The sequence below is a fragment of the Microtus pennsylvanicus genome, chromosome 5 (genome assembly GCF_037038515.1).
Source record: "Microtus pennsylvanicus isolate mMicPen1 chromosome 5, mMicPen1.hap1, whole genome shotgun sequence".
Lineage (NCBI taxonomy): Eukaryota > Metazoa > Chordata > Mammalia > Rodentia > Cricetidae > Microtus > Microtus pennsylvanicus.
Genome location: NC_134583.1, coordinates 74,392,350 through 74,407,792, shown reverse-complemented (window position 1 = coordinate 74,407,792; position 15,443 = coordinate 74,392,350). Strand labels below are relative to the sequence as shown.

General features: G+C 42.7%; 1 protein-coding gene across 2 annotated transcripts in view; it reads right to left on the bottom strand.

The window, feature by feature from the left end:
* Zranb1 (zinc finger RANBP2-type containing 1) overlaps positions 1-7,419 on the bottom strand; it is a 57,629-nt gene extending 50,210 nt beyond the window's left edge. Inside the window, exon 1 of one of the 2 annotated variants that reach the window (XM_075972559.1) lies at positions 7,035-7,419. The gene's annotated coding sequence lies outside the window, so the exon portion shown is untranslated. The remainder of the gene's footprint in view (positions 1-7,034) is intronic. The other variant, XM_075972560.1, reaches the window with a different exon arrangement.
* Between the last annotated feature and the right edge of the window lie 8,024 nt (positions 7,420-15,443).

Here is a 15,443-nt window from a genome sequence, read left to right as displayed (position 1 = left end):
CTTGCCTGAGTTTCTTGTGGAGACTATCAACAGCAACACCTAAAAAAACATTTTGAAAAACAAAAACTTGGTGACACATTTTATTCACAGTATTTCCTTTTTAGATTGAGAACTATGAAAAAAGATGTCTAAAAAGTTGAAGAAGTAAGCAAAACCTAAAATTTATTTTAAAAAAAAAATACACTAAATTTAGCACCGGTGTGTGTGTGTGTGTGTGTGTGTGTGTGTGTGTGTGTGTGTGTGTGTGTATGTAGACACACTACAGGCAGTTTGACTTTAGACTAATCTATTAACAGTCCAGATTGGAGAAGAAAACAAAAAGAAAGAAAAGAAAAGAAGAATCAGACTCAGGAGGCCAAGGCAGGCATATCTCTGTGAGTTCCAGGACAGCCAGAACTACATAGTAAGACCCTGCCTGTCTCAAAAAACAACAAAAACAAACATGCTATATTAATGAAAATTTTAAAAGCCTCTGTTTTCATTCAATCAAGTAAAAAAAAAAGCCTAACTAAATGACATATATAGACATTACAGAACCTATAGATGACCACACTTTAAAGAAAAGTATTGACTGCCTATGTGATTAGTAAGCATATCCAACATATTTGTTGGAGTCCAAATCCTCTTACTTGTAAAAATAACAGGTAGCTAGATAATGTGCTCTCCAGTATGGTAATACACTCATTAGAAAAGCCTCTGCTCTTCTGGATAAAACTCACTTTAGAAAACTAATAAATTTTGCAAAGACCTATTTCCAAAGATAATGGAAAAAAATAAATTTTCCCTGTTTCCACTGTAATACACCGAGTTAACACTCAAATTTTAAAACTCAACTAGCTGGGGCAATGGCAGCACACGCCTTTAACCCTGCATTTGCAAGGCAGAGGTAGTTGGATCTCTGTGATTTCAAAGCTAGCCTAATCTACAGAGTAACTTCCAGGACAGCCAGGGCTACACAAAAAGACCCTGTTTCAAAAAACAAAAAGCAGGGTCTGGAGAGATGGCTCAGTGGTTAAGAGAACTGCCTGCTCTTCCAAAGGTCCCGAGTTCAATTCCCAACAACCACCTGTAATGAGATCTGGTGCCCTCTTCTGGCCTGCATGCATGCCTACAGGCATACCACTGTAAACTTAATAAATAAATAAATCTTCAAAAAAATAAAAAAGCAAACAAAAAACATAACTAATATTTAATTTGTTACTACATGACAGCCCAGAGCAATATCAAAACCTGTCTCTAATGCTGTCATATGCCCACAAACTATACTACCATGAATTAAATGTACCAAATAATATAAAATGGTAAAAGAAACAGAATGTGATCAAGCTTCTGATATGATTGCCAAGTTATAGGATGTAGACACAGAGGCACAAGCCTGCTGTCACTGGGATAGTTCCAGTGGAAGAAGGAAATCAGCACTGAAATATTTACAGTATATATCTTCAAATAATCCCTAAGGATGAGATAGAAAAACTAGAAACAAAACAATGTAGGCCATGAGGTTGCGAACACATGAGAAGTCATTGTTCTGTTCTCTATCTGTATGTTTGAAAATTTGCATAAGTTTTTAAAGACTGTAGGTGTAGTTCAGTGATAGACCACACTTACCTAGTATGTACCAGTCCCTGGATCCCCAGCATAAGGAGCTGGGATGGTTAAATAGATCAAAAAGCTAGTCTAGGGTGAGAATTAAAGGGATGGAGGGAGGGGGGGGAGAGAGGGAGGGAGGGAAGAAGGGAGAGGAGGAGGGAAGGAGGGAGAGGGAAGGAAGGAAATAAATGTATACATATTTTGGAGATTATTAATACAATCCTACTGAAAATCATGGTCCAGGGACTTACACTGATCTATAAACTGTTTACTAGATTATAAACAAATTCAAAGTAAATGTTTAAAAAACTGTTCTTGCAATTTTACAGATTATTTTTAGGTGTTGACTATAGTGACATAAATATTCAGTTTGGGTTTAGAAATTAATATTAAATTATGTTTAAAGCGTAATATAGTTGAGAGTAGTAGCATATGCCTAACAAAGCTCAGAAAGCTAAGATAGGGAGATCACTACCCACAAGTTCTAGTCAGCCTGAAAAGTATTTACCAAACTAGCCTGGATTACACAATGAGACCCTGTTTTCTAAAGAAAAGAAAAAACAATTTATTCTACAACTTACAAGTATGGTTTAAAAGTGAGAAATACAAAAAAAAAAAAACACCACAAACCAAAGTTTCTTTCATCCTAACCTTCCACAGATGAGGATATTTCAGAAAAATGAAGTAGTAAAATGTTGTCTTCTCAACAGCTGGGTACTACAGAGCTGGGTATGTAGCTTAATTGATATAGGGCTCATCTAACATTAACAGGACATGGGTTACATCTCCAGCACAGTATAAACTGGGCATGATGGCACATTCCTGTAATTCCAGCAATGGGAAGGTAAGAGGCAGATCAGAAATCCACCTTGCCAAATTTTAGGGCAACCTGGGCTACATGAGAACCATCTCAAAGAAGAAAGGAAGAGGAAGAGAAGAAGAAAAAGAAGAAAAAGGGTTCATGAATATAGAAACACAAATCTACAAAATACACTGAGCCAGGCATAGTGTACACAACTTTAATCTCAGCAGTCAGGAGGTAGAGGCAGACAGACTTCTTTGAGTTCAAGGCTGGCCTGGTCTACACAGCAAGTTCTGGGCTTGCCGTGAAACACTAAGACCCTCTCAAACGAAAACAAAAACAAACAGGTGGGCTTTATTCCCAGCACTAGGAGTCAAAGGCAAGTGGATCTCTGAATTCAAGGCCAGCCTAGTCTACAGGACAGCCAGGGCTACAGAGAGAAACCCTGTCTTAAAAAAACCAAAATAATAATAAAATAAATAAATAAATAAATAAATAAGTAGAAAGAACTAAAAATACAAGTGAGATAAATAATTGAACCAACAACCTGGTTCAAAGAATTAATGTAACCTCATCAAGTCAATAGGCTACTTGGATTTGTAAAAACCACTTTCATAGACAAATACCAGTAACGAGACTGAAACTAGACAAGCTAGCGTTCCTAGTATAATTAAGTTGAATCCCTTACTTCATATCATTTATAAACTTTTTTTCTTTTTTGACACAAGGCTTTTCTATATGTAGCCCTTACTGTCCTCAAATTCACTCTGCTGACTAGGCAGGCCTCAAACTCACAGAGATCCACCTGCCTTTGCCTCCCAAGTGCTAAGATTAAAGGCATGAGCCCACCACCACCTGGCTGACCATAAATAAAAATTTAAGAGCTAAACTATAGGGCTGGAGAGATGGCTCAGAGATTAAGAACACTGGCTGCTCTTCCAGGGTCCTGAGTTCAATTCCCATCAACCTCATAGTGGTTTACAATCACCCATAATGAGATCTGGTACACTTTTCTGGCCTGCAGGTATATATGCAGGCAAAACATTGTATATATAATAACTAAATAAATAATTTTTCTAAAAAAGAGCTAAACTATAAAAATATTAGATGACAGGCTCCAAAGCTACAGAGAAACCCTGTCTCGAAAAATAAAAAAAAAATATATTAGATGAATCAGAATAACTTAATTTTTTTTAAATATAGCTATCCATTTCTCCTACTATATGATGAAATTTACTGAACTTTAAATCTAATTATTCTCAACTATAAGCTCATTATTTTGAGACAGTATTCTTTAGATGTATGCCAAAATCCCTGTTGTATAGATGAAGGAAAGGGTCCTTATTTAGTGCTACATTAAGCTGTAATAACACACTTGCAATTGGAATTCAGAAGACACTATATAATGGCTGTGATTTTGTTGTTGTTTTGCTTTAAATAAACCACTTCTTTGCTTTCTTGTTTAGGACATATAATTAACTTCCTTCTACTTCTCTTTGTATTTAATGAAGCTAAAGCTTATCTATCTTTTTATTATTTTTATAGTGTTAGAAATCAAACCTAGGGTCCTGTACTGTTAGGTAAGCATTCTAGCTCTGAGCAATATTCCCCAGGGTCACTAGCCTTTTGATCAAATACACATACTAGCATGTGAGGTTAGAAATGCAAACTGAGACTACAGATTATTGCTCCTTCCGAAATCATCTGCAAAAAAATACAGAATGACTACCCTTCTTGTCACTAGTACCAAATCCAAAGCCAAGTATCTGCCTCAGACTCAGTGAAGGAAACCAGAGATTTTTGTTTGAATAATATAACATAGTCACTGGAAAAATACCAACAACTTGTACTCGTAAAAGAAAAAAAAGTGTGATGTAAGCATGCAGACCAAAGATTTTTTTTTTAGTACATGACCATAGTTTCAAATATTTTGTCTAATAAGTCACCAAAAATCCCAGAAACTCCAATAGTAGAAAGCATATAAACTGTATATCCTGGAATACCCTATAACAAGAAATACTTTACTAGACCATATTTTCAGGGCCAACTACACTGTCTCCATAGATAAACTCATTTGACCTTTAAAAATACAGACTAAAAAAAAAAAAAGTAGAAAATTTTACACAAGAAAGGAGCAAATATATCCCTCCAGGTCAAGTTCTCAAGGGGGTTCTTTTTGTTGTTGTTATTTTGTTTTTCAAGACAGGGTTTCTCTTTGTAGCCCTGGCTGTCCTGAAACTCACTTTGTAGACTAGGCTGGCCTCTGCCTCTGTGCTGGATAAAAGGCAGGTACTACCACTGCCAGCTTCAAGAGAGTTCTTAGCACTTAAGCTGGCCCACAGTGAGAACCATGAATACAAAAAGGGTGGGTTAAATAAAGATCAACAGGAGAGACTTCACAGGAAAAAACAAGTTTGGCTGGACAAAGATTCACATAGGAAAGAAAAAAATAAGACTAAAGGATATAACAAAATCAGACTACTGAGAAATTTGAACACTGTAAGGAGTTTGAATTTTTTCACGCATTTCTGTAGGTTTATATATTCTGGTAAGAGGTGAGTGTGTTTAAATACACAAAAAAAATACCCAAGGCATAAGCAGAACACAGATATTCCAAATAAACCACCACAAACTGGGAGAACAAGCGTTCAAACAAGAGGGTATTTCTCAGGAAGAGGGGAAAGCCATCACAATGCTCAAATAAAACGGAACCAAGTTACATAAATTAGCATCCTAGCCGGGCGGTGGTGGCGCACGCCTTTAATCCCAGCACTCAGGAGGCAGAGGCAGGTGGATCTCTGTGAGTTCGAGGCCGGCCTGGTCTACAGAGCGAGTTCCAGGACTGCCTCCATAGCTACAGAGAAACCCTGTCTCGAAAAACCATAAAAAAAGAAAAAAGTTAGCATCCTACTACTTTTGAAACTACATTTAAAGTTTAAACTTTATAAAATCAATATAAATATAAAATACATGAAATGGCTCTCACTGTATCAAATACACATGAATCAAGTAACCTCAAACGTTGCACAACTGATTTATGTTAATCCTCAGACTTTATTTATTTATTTTTATTCTGGGGCGACAGGTTTTCTCTGTGTAGTCCTGACCGTCTTGAAACTCACTCTGTAGACCAAGCTGGCCCAGAACTCAGAGATCCACCTGCTGTGACTCCTGAGTGCACCACCATGCCCAGCTTAATCCTCGGACTTTAAAAACGATGTGCAGTACACTGATCTGGATCAAGGCCATTATCTTAAAATACACTACCAAGAATGAGTTCATCATACTATCCCAAATACATTTCAAGAGTAAATAAAATGGTGTCCCAACGCTCAACAGCACTAATAAATGGCGTTAAAATAGCAACAAGTAAAAATCTCTCAAGGCATTCAAATAACAACCTTTCCAGAAAAAGTAAAATGTCTCATGACAAACGTTTTAACCCCTCACAAACCAATTTAAAAATAGGTACAAAATTAAATGAGACTATTTTAAGAGCCCCAAAATCGAGAGAGCAGGCTTCTAAATATATTTTATAGTTACTGCGTTTAATTAAAACTAATAACAGGATCCAGCTTTACTTTTCCCAAGTTTAGTTCAGATGACTTTCTAATGGCCCCTGTCAAACCAAGATCCTCCGGTCTCCCCTGGCTTCTCTACGAATACCAAGTGAACCACGTTTGATCAACAAGAGTACCATGGATGCTGCAAAAGTTGACAGAAAGTCAACTAAAGGAGAGACCACGGGGCACAGGAGCCATCCATTATATAACACTTCCAAGCACTTGTACATCACGCTTATTAACATCATCACAGGTCAAACGTATGGTGAGAGCAAACACTGGGAGCAATAGGAGGCACTAATAACAGTGAGTCGGGGGTAACCGAAAGGGGAAATCGAGGGCTGAGGTACGAAATTCTAAATAAGGTGGTTTCAAAACACCAGTGTGTCTCCAAGATAATGGGCGGGTTCAAACTTCCTGCTTAACCTAAACTGCCTGTCCCCGGCGCTTAAAGCAAGCGTTACAGCTCTTTTGTCTGTGCAATGACCGGCCAAATCTGAGCAAAACACAAAACAACAACAACAAAAACATAAGATGGTTGCACTGAGGGATCGTTACCAGGAGCGGAGTTCAGGTGCCCAACGCCACCCGAAGCTTCAGCTCTCACCCTGATTTGCTTAAAAATGGCAACAACGGGAGGCCACTGTACGAGGCGGAGAGAAAGCGGACAAGGGACCAAAATACAAGTTTGGAGACCAGCACCAACTTATAGCGACGAATCCGGGTGTTTACGGCCTACTGATGTGTGGAACAAGAGACCCACACACTCGGACTCGGGAGGAATCCCAGTTGCCGGAATGCGGCGGGCAGAAGGGCAGCGCCAGCCAGGCAGCCGACCGCGGCCAACTCAGGTCGGTAAACAACCCGGGCGGGCCACTCGCCCTCATCCTCCGGGGCTGTCCCCGCTCCGGGAAGCCCAAGATGGACGCGCGGCAGCCGGCAGTCCCCGGCCTGCGTTGCGCTCTCCCGCAACGCTGCCGCCCGGAGGCTCGGCAGCCTGGGTCCCGCGAGGCCCCGTCAGGCCGCGGATACCCCGCGAGGGGCCTGTGGCGCGGCGCCCCCCGCCCTTGCCCGGTTACCTGGCGGCCGCGGCTCCTCCTCCCCGTCTGACGCGCGGCGCCCGGCGGCCGCGGCGGCGGTGGCGGTGGCGGCGGCGGCGACTCCCGCACGGCCCGCGGCGACGAGCCGAGCCCGGCCCCTCTCCGCCTCCCTCGGCGCCGCCGCCCACCCCGCTGCTGCCGCCTCCGCCCTCCCGCCTCAGTCAGGACATGTTCTCCGCGGGCCCGCGCGCGGCTCCCAGCGGCCAGAGGGGCGGAGAAGCGGCGCGGAGGCGGGGGCCGCGGCTCGGGGGCAGGGGCGGAGCGGACTGGGGACGGCCTCGGACGCTGAGGACTTCGAATGGCGGCGGTCAGGACCCTAGAGCTAAATAAACCCCGCGGCGACCGCACAACGTCATGGACTGAACCTTGCTGCTCGCCGTCCTGTGATTGGTCCCGAGGCCGCCGGAGGCCCAGCCAATAGACGGCCGCCTCTTTCCCGGCTCAGGGGGCGGACCGCGGCCGCTGACGTCAGCAGCGTGCGTCTGATTGTGAGGCCGCGGCGCGCGCGGGTCCGCGACGCGTGCTCGGCGGTGGCGAGTGCCCTGAATGCCGGTGCGGGATGCCTTAGGGAGGTACGCGGGCGGCAGGTACGCGGGGCCGCCGCGGGCTCGTCTCAGCGGCAGAATCGCCAGAGCTTTGAGTCAAGCGCCAATCTTGCATCTCAGAAGTGAGCTGCTTGCCACTGGGAGGCTGCTTCTCGCTTTCTTACGCGGTTGAAACTTTTGAGTTTCAGTATTTTGAGACAGGCTCTCATGCTGTAGCTGGAACTCCTAATAATCTTCCTGCCTCAGCTTTCCCGAGAGTACTGGAATGACAAGCTCTGCTTTGCATTTTATTTATTTATTTGTTTGCTTATTTATTTATTTATTTTTGATACGGGGGTCATTTTAGCCCAGTCGGCTTGTAACCCCACTAAATAGCTGAGTGGCCCTGAACTCCTGAACCTCCTTCCTCCGCCTCCCGAGTGGTGGACTTAATAGGTGTGCCACCATCATGTTCTGCTTCACCTAGCATTTTTTTATACTCAAGCTTTTAAAAGTGTAAATTGCTTTAGAAGTAGTTGACAACCAAAGAGATGATTCGGTGGGTAAAAAGTGCCAGGCTCAACGACCTGAGTTCCGTTCCCAGTACCCATGGAGTGAAAGAAGAGAACTCCCCAGTTGTACCCTGGTCTACACACACGTGCTTTTAAATATGTGTGTGTGTGTGTGTGTGTGTGTGTGTGTGTGTGTGTGTGTGTGTGTATACACTATGGGGTTTGGAGAAATGGGCCGGCATTTAAGAGCCCTTTCTGCTCTTTCAAAGAACTGGAGTTCAGTTCCCAGCAGCCACTTCAGTGGGCCACAACCAACTCCAGCTCCAGGGGGAGCGCCCTCCACTACCCACACTCGCTTGCACACAAACACACACACACATAATTAAGAATAAAGATGTTTAGCCGGGCGGTGGTGGCGCACGCCTTTAATCCCAGCACTCGGGAGGCAGAGACAGGCGGATCTCTGTGAGTTCGAGGCCAGCCTGGTCTACAAGACCTAGTTCCAGGACAGGAACCAAAAGCTACGGAGAAACCCTGTCTCGAAAATCAAAAAAAGAATAAAGATGTTTAAATAGTATGTTGAAGGTAATTTACAACATTCTGGGAGGGCATTTGGTAGTTATTTTGGATATATCAGGTACAAGAGGATGACCATGTTACTTGAAGTCTGATGTTTCAAAGTGGGTGGGAACTCACTTTGTAAAGCTGTCTATGGTATTCTGAGTTCTTTGCATAAATGATAGAAGATATATGTGCAGCTGCACAGTGACCAGCAAAGAATGTCTTGTATAGCTTCCACTCCCCCACGTCTTCCACAACCATTACAGTGCTTCCTTTCCCATCGCTTTCAACAACTCCCATCTTACTCAAGAACTTATCCATGAACTCAGTTTAAACAGAAATAGCCTTTTTCCTATAATACACCACATTCTGAGGATATAATTAACTCATTTATAGATAGAATCACACCACCACGTTCTTATGTAAGAACAATAGTTCAGCTAACACTTTGGAAATAGTTCCTTTAAGCACTTGTGAATACTTCCAGCTTCCCCGAAGGAAAGCTTCATAGCATTTTACCTACAAATGAGCATCGCTAGCATGATGAGGGGTCTGAGCTGTATGTTATTTTAGTAAGAAAAAGCCATATGATTTGGAGGACATTTTTAAATTCAGTATAGTAAATGTCTAGTAAGAATATGTGCACCAAGGAATAAGCACACAAGAAAGGCTCAGCCTAGTGGCAAGAAGTATAGCACAGAAAGGCTAAGTCAAAAATAAGTACATTTACAAAATGGAATTGCTAAATATATTAAAGTGAAAATTATAATTGAAAGGAAGAACAAAGTCCAAAAAAAAACTGCTTTAAAGACAAAAAGACACTTGATATGAGTCTCGTAGTTCTCAGAACTGAGGAGATGGACCAGTATGTAAAGTGTTTAGAGTTCAGGCCCCTGAATCCATGTAAGAGTCAAAGTGTGTGCCAGAAAGAAGGAGACAGGAGGATCCCAGCGCTCCCATGGCCAGCCTGTCAGAACTAATTCCAGGCAAGTTCCAGGCCACTAAGAAATCCTGTCTCAAAAGACGAAGGTGGATGTTCCTGAAGAATGGCATCTAGGTTGACCTTTGCCCCGAGGCCTGCACATACCCACAAGAACATACACAAAAGGGACTGTGTTAGTTTTCAACCCTGGCTACACCTAATGTGTCCATGATGCAACTTTTTAAATGGATGTTGGCTCCGCCTGTTGAGTCCTATTGAGAGGCCCCCTAATAGGAGAATCTAGGCATCATAGGTCTTCAATATCCTTCAGCTACTCTAACGTGCATCCAGGTTTGAAAACTACTCATGGAGTCCTTCCCCCAAAGTCTGCACATGGGACCCCATACCTATAGAAACTAAGTGATTCAACATGGTAACAAACAGAAAAACAATTTGGAGGCTTGTGAATTGGCTCTGGTGGTAAACATGATACAAGTCTGATGGCCTGAGTTTGGTCCCTGAGACTCCCATGGTAGAAGAAGAGAACCAACTCCCATGGGTTGTCCTGTTCCACATGTGTGCCAAGACAGGCATCTGTCTACACATGCACAGTCTCACTCATACATGTAATTTAAAAATTGAAAAAGACTGCTTTGTGCTATTTGGCAAAGATCAAACTGCCATTTTCTTAGGTATATTTGTGGTTTGAGAAATAATTTTTAAAAAATGAAGTAATATATTTCTTAGAACCACCATTGGTAATGAATAGGGTTAATACCGTTTACTGTACCTTTTCTGTTGGTGTTTGTTGAGCTAACTGTAGAAAATACAATCCCATCATGTTTGGCTTGTTTTCCATTTGAGAACTTCTAAATTCTACTAATAGTAAAAAGCCTAGACTGGAGAGGTGGATCCAAAGTTAAGAGGACTGGAGTCCAGTTCCCAGCACACACGTTGGGCAGCTCACAGCCACCTATAACTCCAGCTCTGCCTTCTGGGCTCCAGGAGCACCTGCACTCATGTGTATATGCCCACACACATACACATACAATTAGAAATAAGGTAATTGTTTTGTTTTGAGACAAGGTCTCTCTGTGTAGCCCTGACTGACCTAGAATTTGCTATTCAGACCAGGCTGGCCTCTTAACTTGCAGGGACCCACTTTGCCTCCCACGTGCTAGGATTAAAGGAATGCACCACCATGACCAGCTTAAAGTATTGTTTAATAGCCACCAAAAGGGTTTTGCATGACAAGGTGCCATGTGAGAACTACCTTCCTGGAATGTCTGTGATACAAATGAGGGGAAAACTATAGAAACAGAGTGAGAGAAAAACAATTGAGAGACAAGGAGCTAAAACCTGAGTAGCCTTGGGAGTGGAAAGGACAGAAGTGGAATACAATGACTAATGAGGCTCACTAGAAAAGGTCTTGTTTAAGAATCTTTCTATTTATAGTTTGCCAGTACCTTAAACTGGAGCAACAGAAAGAATCAGAAGTCAGAGAACCGCATGACTGTGGTATGAACGTTGGGGTTCACAGGAGGAACTAGATGGGAGACGCCCTCCTCAGATCAGCTGTATCAGATCCAGCACTCAGAAGAGTGCGGCAGGGGCTTGTTAGAAGCAAGGAAATATACTAGGCTGATCCTGAACACAAACAGCAGAGTTGTCTAGGGAGTAGTTACTGTGAAGTCCCAGAGGTGGGGAAGAAAGGACACTCCCAGCAGAAAAAAGAAGGAATGGTCAGAAAGGTGGACGTTGCAGAATGTGCTCCATTCTAGAAGCAGCAGATATGGTGAGCCTCAATACGTGGCTCCCAAAACAGGATTAAGTATGCAGATCTTGAAAATTGGAACCATGAAAAGGTCAGTGTACTTGACAAACAGCTTCACTGACCTTATAGGGAACAGTTCTCAGTAGGATGATGAGAGATGCCAAGTTTCAAAAGCTAAAGCCATGCGTGGGTTTACAGACCACCATCCTGAGAGGAAGGCAGGGGACACCCATGGTGAGGGACTAGGCCCAAGGAAAGGTTTTGTTTTCAGCATATCTTTGCACTTTTGCAAACAAAGGAGAGAAGGTGGAGGGGATTGTTGGAAGCTGGGAGGGAAGTCAAATTCAGAGCAGTCTTTTGTTGAGTGTTGGCATCTGTAACAAAAGACCCTGCATTTTGGGAAACTAGTACCTTCCTGGATGCCAGCCAGAAACCGGCACAGAAAATAAAGTCTCCTTTGAGCAGAATAAATAAACTTGTGAAACATCAGACAAAATGTAGCTTGCCTGAGGCTGGGGAAATGGCTTGGTGGGTAATAAAAGCACTTGTCACGTGAGCATGATGACCTGAGTTCAGATCCCCAGAAACAAACTAAAGCTGGATGTAGTATCACACTTCTGTAATCCCAGTGCTTTCAAGGCAAGATGGGAGGAAGAGACAGACAAGAGAATCCCCAAGAAGTTCATAGGCCGGTTAGCCTGGCTACGGCAGAGGCAGACAAAGAGCCCCTCAAAGTGGAAGGTGAGAGCCAACACCTGATGTTTTCGTCTGACATCCACTTGAGTCATGACATTCCTTTCCTCCGTGAATGTGCATACATTTACATACATCATGTATACCCCTTCCTACTGGTCCCTGGGACTGCCTCCACCTATATTGTGGTACATCTCACCTAGTGGGAGGGAATTATTAGTCATAGTGTGGTAGGGGGAAACAGAAGCCCTAGAGGACTGGGAGAAAGAACCTCAAGAAACAGCCATGTGAACTGGTCGAGGTCCAGCCCAGGCATATGGCATGTACTCTCATGCATAAAGATTGACCATATGTCTCCCTTGGAGCCCTCCCTTTGCCGCCTCTTTTCTCTTTCTAGCCGTCTCTGTCTAGTGGTTTAAAGCACCCAGGCGCAGGGTATGTAATTATGTGGAAAGAGGACTCAAATTTTTCACGTATAAAACCCCAATCTTGGGGTACTAGGAGGAGCAACCTATTTTTGAACTTGTGTCCTCTGGGGCTTATTGAATATATCCAATAAAACAGCTTCCTGGCACACCGCTTTGGTATGTCTTCCCTGGGTTTTCTATAGCAGTAAGAACAAAGCATCTTGCACTAGACTAAGAACGCTTCTAATAACCCTCTGGCCAGGTGTCCATAGAAGCTAGACTCACTGAGCTGTGAGAGAATCTTTTTAAAATAAATAAAATAAAATGCTATTTTATTGATTCTGCTTAAGTGAGCGCAACTCACTAGATGATCTCTTGTCTACCACTGTTCATGAAAACCTGAGGTTGATTGCCAGCACAGCGTGAAGAGGAAGAGGGCAGGAAGAAACGACAAAACACGCCAGGGTCTGAAATACCTTCATCTGTGTTAGCATCTGAACCTAGAGCTGTGAGTGGCACAAGCACAGGCTTTGGAGACCAACAGTTCTGAGTTCAAATTACACTCTTCCGTATCTGTTCCCTGGTCTCTTGAGTCCCAGCTTCTTCCACAGAGAGGCACAAAGTGTGGCCGGCCATAGTGGTGCATGCTTTTAATGCCAGCGCTTGGGAAGCAAGACAGGTGGATCTCTGAGTCTGAGGCCAGCCTGATCTACAGAGTGAATTCCAGGATAGCTACATTCAGCCTGTCTGTCTCGAAGAGAGAAAGAGTGGGGAGAGGGCGGGGGAGGGGGAGGAAGGAAAGAAACACAAAATACAATTTCCCTGACAGTTACTGAAGATGTGGTGAGGTAAGAAACAGAATCTTTGCAGTCCTCACAAGTATTTGGTTAGCACCACTTTGTTGTTGTTTTTGTTTTTCTATTTAATCAGACAATGGTTACTGGAGAATGAATCTATCTATCTATACCAGACACGTATCAAGAATTGGCAGTGTAGGGGCCTGGAGAGGTGGCTCAGCGGTTAAGAGCATTAGCTGCTCTTCCAGAGGATCCGGGTTCAATTCCCAGCACCCACATGGTGGCTCAGAACTGTCTGTAACTTCAGTTCTAGGGTCCCTGACACCCTCACACATGCATACATGCAGACAAAACACCAATGCACTTGAAATAAATTTTTAAAAAAGAATTGGCAATGTAGAGACAAATAAGGCTGTCTCTGTCAGGGAGCTAACAGATAGAGGGTACATTCCATAACCCAAGGGTGTTCATGCCCTCTAGTGGACCCTGAACTTGGTTGGGAAGAAAATATATCTTGATTAATCAAGATGTAGTATTTACATCACTTATCAGCAAAATCATCTACCATAATGGCACTAGCACACCTATGACTTTGGCACCTGAAAGCATAGATTCTGTCTGGAATTACCTTATGGTTGTGACCATCTCAAAATATTTTCAAAGCTGTAAGCCATGGTAGCTGTATGACTTGCCCCCGGGTCTTGTCATTTAATAATTCATTGAGGCATATGAATGAATATTACAGGATTTTAAAAACATTTTGGTAACTAATATTTCTATTCAGGCAGTTTCCCTGTAATGTCTTTTTTTTTTTTTCTCTTTGGCAGAGGGGCTTTCAAGGCATGATTTCCCTGTGTAACAGCCTTTGCTGTTCTGGAACTCGGCTTTGTTCAAGGCTAGGCTCAAACTCACAGCGTGCGTCACTACTGTTCAGCATGCCCAATTGTTTTTAATAAACCTTTTTTATTTCTCTACTGACAAGCTGACGTCTCTCATCCCAAGCACATAGTCATGCTTACACACATGCACACACATACTAAGAGTACATATGTGTGTATATATATGTATGTATACACATAATGTACAAATACTACATTCAGATATGAATGCATACATAAGAATAAAACTATTGAGCCGGGTGTGATAGTTCACACTTTTAATCCCAGCACTCAGGAGGCAGAGGCAGATAAATCTCTGTGAGTTCAAGGCCAGCTTGGCCTACAAAGTAAGTTTCCAGGACAGCCAGGGCTACACAGAGAAACCCTGTCTCAAAAAAACCAAAAAGAGCCTTTAATCCCAGCACTTGGGAGGCAGAGACAGGCGGATCTCTGTGAGTTTGAGACCAGCCTGGTCTACAAGAGCTAGTTCCAGGACAGGCTCCAAAACCACAGAGAAACCCTGTCTCCAAAACCACAGAGAAACCCTGTCTCGAAAAACCAAAAAAAATATAAAAATAAGAGTAAAAGTATTGATTTATAACATGATCCTTCATCGCATGTCTTATCATGTAACACTTATGGAAATGAAAATAGTCTGCCATTTGCCAAATGACGCAGTGACAAATTAGCTAAAAGTAATTCCCAAGCAGGGCAGTTAGGAAATCTTGGCTATTTTTTATCCCTTTCCTTTTAGCCATTTGAGAAATAATGCAGGCTAAAGCTGTCTCAAAATATTTGGAGCAATATATGATGTCATTCCAGTATTTCTTAGGTTAACTAAAATGACTCATGCTAATCATTTCATTTGCTTCAGAAACAGTATGCACATTCAAACAGTGGGCCAAAGAGAAGGGCCTGCCTAGTAGCCTCAGGGTTAATATGGAATCGACCTTTGATATGGCAGATTTATAATGGCTATAAATATTTGTTGAATGCACCTTTCTGTCCAGCACAGCTCACTCAGTTGTTCACAGAAACAAAGCATGACTTGTTCTAGAGTGAACTCCAGCCTGCTAGTCTTCACACAACATTTAGAACTTATTGTTGATGAAATAAAAATGCCTTCCCCCTCGGTTAGCTGTTTTGATGATTACTGATAGTTCCTGGACATTTAGGATGGTACATACAGGCATTAAAAATAAAATTATTGAATAAGTAAATGAACTTATTTTTTTTTCCTGAAACAAGGTCTAACTGTGGCTTTGACTAGCCTCAATCTGATGTAGTCCAGGCTAGCCTCAAACTTCCAATCAATAAACT